The sequence below is a fragment of the Sorex fumeus genome, unplaced genomic scaffold (genome assembly GCF_029834395.1).
Source record: "Sorex fumeus unplaced genomic scaffold, SorFum_2.1 ptg000034l, whole genome shotgun sequence".
NCBI lineage: Eukaryota > Metazoa > Chordata > Mammalia > Eulipotyphla > Soricidae > Sorex > Sorex fumeus.
The window spans coordinates 20,532,399-20,539,863 of NW_026606091.1; the positions used below are offsets into that span (position 1 = coordinate 20,532,399).

At 39.5% G+C, this 7,465-nt stretch overlaps 1 pseudogene; it reads right to left on the reverse strand.

Moving 5' to 3' along the window:
• Positions 1-5,367: 5,367 nt before the first annotated feature.
• Positions 5,368-6,188, reverse strand: LOC130026577 (transcriptional adapter 3-like; annotated as a pseudogene).
• Positions 6,189-7,465: the final 1,277 nt, after the last annotated feature.

The following is a 7,465-nucleotide window of genomic DNA, read 5'->3' on the forward strand; positions in this document are numbered from 1 at the left end:
TGTAAACCTCTGGTTGTGGTCCACACACAAACAAAAAATCTTTCTAAAATTCAAATATCACTTTCATTGTTTAATTTTGTTATCAAAAGTAGAATTGTAGCAGCATTAGGATCATTGTATTTCAATATACAGTTATAAAATTAATCTCAGAAAAATTGTTTAGAAAAACACACAAAATAATGGTTATTACAGTATATTTTAATACAAATTTAAGTATACATGAAACTGAGATAGGGATAAGAAAAGCAGATAGAAACATCAGTTTCATTTTTCAGGGAAAGTAGAAGATATAAAGAATAACTGAGCAGGGGCTGGAGTAATATCAAAGCAGGTATGGCATTTGCCTTTCAGCTGGCAGACTCAGGTTCGATTTCCAGCATCCCATATTGTCTCTGAGCACTGGCAGGGGTGATTCCTGAGTACAGAGCCAGGAGTCACCCCTGTGCATTGCCTGGTGTGACCCAAAAAAGCAAAAATAAATAAATAAATAAATAAAAAGAATAATTGAGCAGCAGCAGAACAATAAAGTAGAGAAAAATCAAATATTATGTTTTAGAATTATTGTATTATTGCGAAATAAACAGCAATTTATCCAAAAGCTTTGCTTTAAGTACAAGAGATAAGTAAATACTACAACTAACCCAATAACCCTTTTTGTGTTTCAAAATATTTTTATGCTTGTAATGTAAATCAAGTCTCTCTGCTGTTTCTGTTTATCTGGAGATAAAGGAATAGTCCCTAAATCAAATGGGCAAAGACATAACAACAAAATCAGAAAGAAGTCAGAGGGAAGCCACCATGATAAAAAAAAATCTGTGTTCTTGAGACTAAAGCTGAAGTACTTAGGGTTCACTACCTGGCTGGCACCCCATGTGTTCCTCTAATCCCTGCCAGAAGTAAACCTTGACCACTGCCAGATCTGGCCCCAAAGCAAAACAAATCAAGAAACAACAAAAAAGAAACTGATATCCCTGATGTCTTTAAAGAAGGCTTGAAAAATTAAATGACATATTTAGTACTAAGCTACATCAAGACAACTATTCTATTTTTTTCTCTATAAGTATTCGTCTTTGCTCCTTTAAGAAATAGACCAAATGTAATGTCCCAAATTATGCTTTGAAAGTTTGTAAAAATGTGTATCCTTTGATATTAATCCTTATAATTCTGAGAAATTCTGTTTCCAAATATGCTATTAATTCTTAATGATAATTAATTATTATAAATAATTAATTCTTAATGATTTGTGGATTTATTTGAAGCTGAATTATTTTTCTAATGTCATCAAATTTATACTGCAATCTATATACTTAAGTCTCAAGCTGAATTTTTAGTGTAGTGACAAATTACCACATTATCATAGGTAAAAGAGCATAAAATTGCATTGTCTAGAAGTAAAACATTACTAAATATTACACTTAAAGTATGATTAATGTTACAACTTAGAATACAAAAGTAACAAATTTTGAAGAAACCTATTTTTAAATTAAAGTAACAGTAATGATTAGATGTCTGATTTTATGTATAACTGTTAAATCAAACAGAACAGCAGTTTTTTTATAGAAAAAAAGGTAAAGTAGACTTTTTACTATGGCGTTCGCCTTACAAGCGGCCAACATGGCCGACCCGAGTTCGATTCCTCCGCCCCTCTCGGAGAGCCCTGCAAGCTACCGAGAGTATTCGATATGCCAAACACAGTAACAACAAAGTCTCCAATGGAGACGTTACTAAGAGAACTATAGAAGATAAATGTTTGTCTTCTTTTCTTGGAAATGTCTTGAGTGGGTTTATGAAGTGGATAGCTTTCATCTATCTTTGAATTTAATGTCTTAAATTGTACTAATCTTATTGATGTAATATTAACATGAATGTATACAAATGTAGTATTTTACTTTTTTTAACAAATGTAGTATTTTTAAAATCAATTTTATCTCCCCATTCCTCCAAAGGACAATTGAAAAGTAGAATAATATTGTTATCATTTCTGAACATTATTTATCAATTTTAATTTTTGAAATATTCAGCAAATTTACAAATAAAAGTTTTCTCTGTCACTGTCACTGTCCTCCTGTGTTCATTGATTTGCTCTAGTGGGCCCAGTAACGTGTCCATTGTGAGACTTATTGTTACTGTGTTTGGCACATAGAATACCTCACGGTTAGTTTTCCAGGCTTTGCCGTGTGGGCGAGATACTCTCTGTAGCTTGCCAGGCTCTCTGAGAGGGAGGGAGGAATCGAACCTGGGTTGGCCGGGCCAGTCACATGCAAGGCAAATGCCCTACCACGATGCTATCGCTGTATCGTTGTGCTATTCCCTGAAGAGCTATCCAGGAATAGCACTTCAGGGAATATATACTGGAGGTCCAAAAACACACAGAAGAAACACCATTTGCACTTCTATATTCATTGCAGCACTATTCACAATAGCCAGAATCTGTACACTACAGGAGTGCTCAAGAACAGACAAATGGACAAAGAAAATTAGGTACATCTACATGATGGAATACTACAAAACTGTTAGGAAAAATGAGGTCATGAAATTTGCCTATAGATGAATGGACTTGGAGAGAGTGTCATGCAGAATGAAATGAGTCCGAAGAAGAGGAACAGATATACAATGACTGTTTTCATTTGTGGAATATAAAAATAAACAAACAAACAATCAGTATGAAACTAATACCCAAGGCCAAGGAAAATGGGCCAGGAAGACTAGTCAAGAGTTGGGAATTACCACAAGGGTGTGAAGAATGGAGGGTAGTTAAGATAGAGGAGGTTCCAGTATGACAATAGTAGTTGGAAATGATCTCTCTGGACTGAGTTTTTAAAGTAGGTAAAGTGATATACATAACCTTTCAGCATCTGCATTGCAAACCATAATGACTAAAATGAGAAAGAAAGAGAAAGAGAGAGAAGAGAGGTGCCTGCCATAGAGTCAAGAGTGGGTAGGGGATGTTTTTTTCTAAATAAAAATATTGTGTTTTACCCATTCCCTAAAATATCTAGAATTTCTATTTTTAAAAAATGTATTTTTATTTGGATCCCTCACTCTGCAGTGTTCAGCACTCATCTCTGATATACTGCACAGTGATCCCTCCTGGAAATACTTAGGGGACTATGAGGTGCGAAGAATCTACCTGGGGGACTGGAGTGATAGCACAGAAGGTAGGGCTTTCTCCTTGCATGTGGCCGACCCGAGTTCAATTCCAAGCATTCTATATGGTCCCCTAAGCACCGCCAGGAGTAATTCCTGAGTGCAGAGCCAGATTCTCCCCTGAGCATTGCTGAGTGAGACCCCAAAAGCAAAAAAAAAAAAAATACAAAAAACTACCTGGGTTGAATTGAATGCAAGTATGTTAAGTTAGTCTTAACCCCTATGTTATCTGTTTTGTCCAGTAGTCACACAATTTCTGATTCTCAATTTCAAATTCACTTTCTTATGCTTTAATTATATTGGGTCTGTGTGCAGGGATGGGAAGGTACGCCACACTCAGGTGCGACTAGGGTTTACTTCAGAGTTCAGGGATCACCTTTAGTGGTGTTCAAGGAAACATGTGGTACATGGCATCAGGCATCAAACCTTGCAAAATTCAAGGAATGTACCTTGACCCCTATACTATCTCCCTGGCACTCATTTCAAATTTAAACCCATGGCCCATGACGTCACCTTGTACTGCTTGCTTTTAAAAGACATTACAACCTAAGAAAGATGGCCTAGCCAAGTATATTTGAAAGACATTTAAGAAGCAATATTCCTCTTGGACCAGAGACATATTAGAGCAGTTAGGGCACTTACGTTGTATAAGGATGACCTGGGTTCAATTCCCAGCACCCTTTGGGTTCCCTGAGCTCCACTAGGAGTGATTCCTGAGTACAGAGCCAGGAGTAATCCCTGAACACTCCTGACTGTGGCCCCCAAACAAAGAATGGTAATATTCTTTTGAAGATGTATTTGAAGTGTTTTAAATCAATTTTTTATTAAAGTGAATCTTAAGGGACTGGGGAGAGAACTCAAGTACAGACCAAATACCCAAGCATGTTTGAGTCCCTGAAGAAGGTGAGGGCTTCTCAGTGAGAGGTGATGACTCCCCTAGTTACAATATTTCTTCTAATACAATTTGAAGTTATTATACATATATTTATTTTATCTAAACAATTATTTTGAATTCTATAACTTTACATGCATTCTTTTTACTTAACACTGTAATTATGTTGTTAATAAACATTCTACTTTTCAGTGAAATTCAGTTTTTAATGATCTAAATGCATATATTTTATATAGCACAGCGGTAGGGCATTTGTCTTGCACGCAGCTGACCCGGACAAGCTGGGTTCAATTCCTCTGCCCCTCTCAGACTCCGGCAAGCTACCGAGAGTATTTTGTCCGCACGGCAAAGCCTGGCAAGCTCCCCGTGACATATTTGATATGCCAAACACAGTAACAACAAGTCTCAAAATGGAGATGTTACTGGGCCCGCTTGAGCAAATCAATGAACAGTGGGAGGACAGTGTTTGATTTTTATGTCTAAAGTCTTACAAAGGCAAATAGTTTTTTGTGATACATTTATAAAATATATCACAAAATGTATCCTCTCAGAGAGGGCCCAGTTGAGTTTCTCTCCCTGCCCCAAGCAGAACCTAGGCAGCTGAAAAACTCCAGACCCCAGCCACAGCCATGCTCAAGAGCTCTCTCCACAATGCTCAGACAAGCCTCACGTATGAAGGAACTAGCAGAGGAACCCAGGTATGTGGGACCCAGGCCTGAGATCTCTAAGCCTGCTCAGATTGGGACTGGGCCTCCTCCACCCAGATTCCCCATTTTCCAGAAGAAGGCAGTCACACCCACAAACTGCCCCCAGCACCATGTATCAATCAATGGCCAAATCCAGAGACTATAAAACAAAGTGGTTTGATGTGATATCTCATTGTTGTTTTGATTTTGGTCCTGATGATAGGTGCTGAGGAGAAGGCTTTTTGTTTTGATATCTATTGAATATCCGGGCTGGAGCAATAGCACAGTGGTAGAGTGTTTGCCTTGCATGCAGCCAACATGGCCGACCCGAGTTCGATTCCTCCACCCCTCTCGGAGAGCCTGGCAAGCTACCGAGAGTATCTCGCCCGCACAGCAGAGCCTGGCAAGCTACCCGTGATGTATTCGATATGCCAAACACAGTAACAAGTCTCACAATGGAGATGTTACTGGGCCCGCTTGAGCAAATTGATGAACAATGGAGGACCATGACCATTGAATATCCATATGTCTTGTTTAAAGACGTCTCTATCCATCTCTTTTACCATTTTTGATCGGATTTTGTTGTTGTTGCCGTTGCTAAATTTTACAAGTGCTTTATATACCATGGATACTAACCCTTTGTCAGATGAATTGTGGGGAAGTATTTTCTCCTTTAGTGTCCAGCTTGGTCAGGGGGCCCAGGAGGCCCTTCTTCTTGTCGGCCACGGCGGCGGCCCAGGGCCCCATCCTTCTGCTCCTCCAGCAGGTCTTCCTGGGCCCAGCGCTGGGCATAGTGCTTGCCCACAGGCGGGATCTTGTAGTGCTCAGTCTCGTAGTCAGGCGGCTGGAGCAGCTCCTCCAGCGCACGTACCTCCTCGCTGGTGATGTCAGCGCAGTAGGGCTCCACCGAAGCCCAGAACCTGTTGGGGGCGTCGTTCTTGGGGATCTGGGGCACATCGATGGGGTCGTCGGTAAACTTGTACTCCTGGATCTTGGGCTGAAGGTTCTTGGACTTGGGCCACCCGGGGCTGGGGCCGGGCCCGTGTCCCCCCTTCCCTTCCAGCTTCTGCTTCTTGGGCTTCCCGTGTTTCGGGGGGACTCCCAGCTCATGGTCCCGGCCCAGCTTCAGGAACCGCCAGTCCCCCTTCTTGTCTTGCCTGTCAGTGAGGATCTGGAAGGCAGAGACGGTCACTGCGTCTCGGCCTCAAGCACCCGCAGGTGCCGGCTGGCGCGATAGCGCAGCAGGTAGGGCGTCTGCCTTGCATGCAGCCAACATGGCCGACCCGAGTTCAATTCCTCCACCCCTCTCGGAGAGCCTGGCAAGCTACCGAGAGTATTCGATATGCCAGACACAGTAACAACAAAGTCTCCAATGGAGACGTTACTGGGCCCTCTCGAGCAAATCGATGATCAACGGGAGGGCCTTTACTTACTTACTTATTTTCTCCTAGTTTCTTGGGCATCTTACTATTCTTGTAATTGTTTTCTTTGTTGCACAGATATTTTTTATTTTTATGTAGTCCCGTTTCCTTATTTTTGCTTCTATTTGCTTTACCAGAGGCATTGGAGATTTTGCTAGAGCAGTTTCCTGAAGGGTTGTGCCTTTGTTTTTCTCTATATTCTTAATGCATTCAGATTTGACATCAAGGTCTTTATTCCATTTAAAATTTATTTTTGTACATAATGTTATATAGGGATCTGAGTCTATCTTTTAACATGTAAACAACCAGTTTTCCCAACATTCTTTGTGAACAGGACTTACGTGGTCCATTTCACACTCCTAGCCTAAGGAGTGTGAAATTTACCTAAGATAAATTGACATATGGATTCTAAATTCTATTCCATTTGTCTGAAATTGTATCTTCTTTTCAGCAACACTTTGTCTTGATTAAAAAGAAAATTATATGGTATTTTCACTAATGAATGTAGATGCAAAGATCCTCAGCAGAATAGGAGTGCAGTGAATACAACAATACGTTAAAAAGATAATACAAAATGATCAAGTAGGATTTAAGTGCAAAGACAGTTTAATATACACAAGTCAATCAATGTAATGCATCATATCAATACAAAGGACAATGAAAATTATGTGGCAAGGCTGGAGAGAAAGTATGGTGTGAAGAGATCTTGCCTTACACACAGCCTATCTGAATTGGACCATCAATATCCCATACAGTTTCTGCAAAACCCTTCCAGGAGTGATCCCTGAGTGCAGAACCAGAATAAACCCTGAGCACCACCAGGTATGTCCCCCAAAACAACAAGAACAACAAAATATATAATTTTGTCAATAGATGTAGAAAAAAATGTGATAAGAATCAAGACTAATTAAGATAAAAACTTGATAAAATGGAAATAGAAATAACCTATCTCAATATTGTTAAAGGCATTTATCACAATCCCACAGTGAATATTCAACTTTATGACAAAAACTGAAATCCTTCCCTAAAAGAACAGGCAAAAGACAAGTTTTCCCACTCTCATCACTATGATTCAATATAATATTGGAAATCCTGCCATGCAAGTAGGAGAGAATGATATATTAAGGGGATCCAAATTATAAAAGAAGCAACCCATCACTCTTTGTAGATGACATGTTACTATATTTAGAATGCATGGAAAATTCTATTAAAATTTTTAAAAGAAAGGGTGGGAAGGAAACAAAAGTTAAAAACATCCTAGAAACAATAAAGTGTCAGGCTAGTAAAATAACATGCAGAGATCCATGGGATTTCTATAT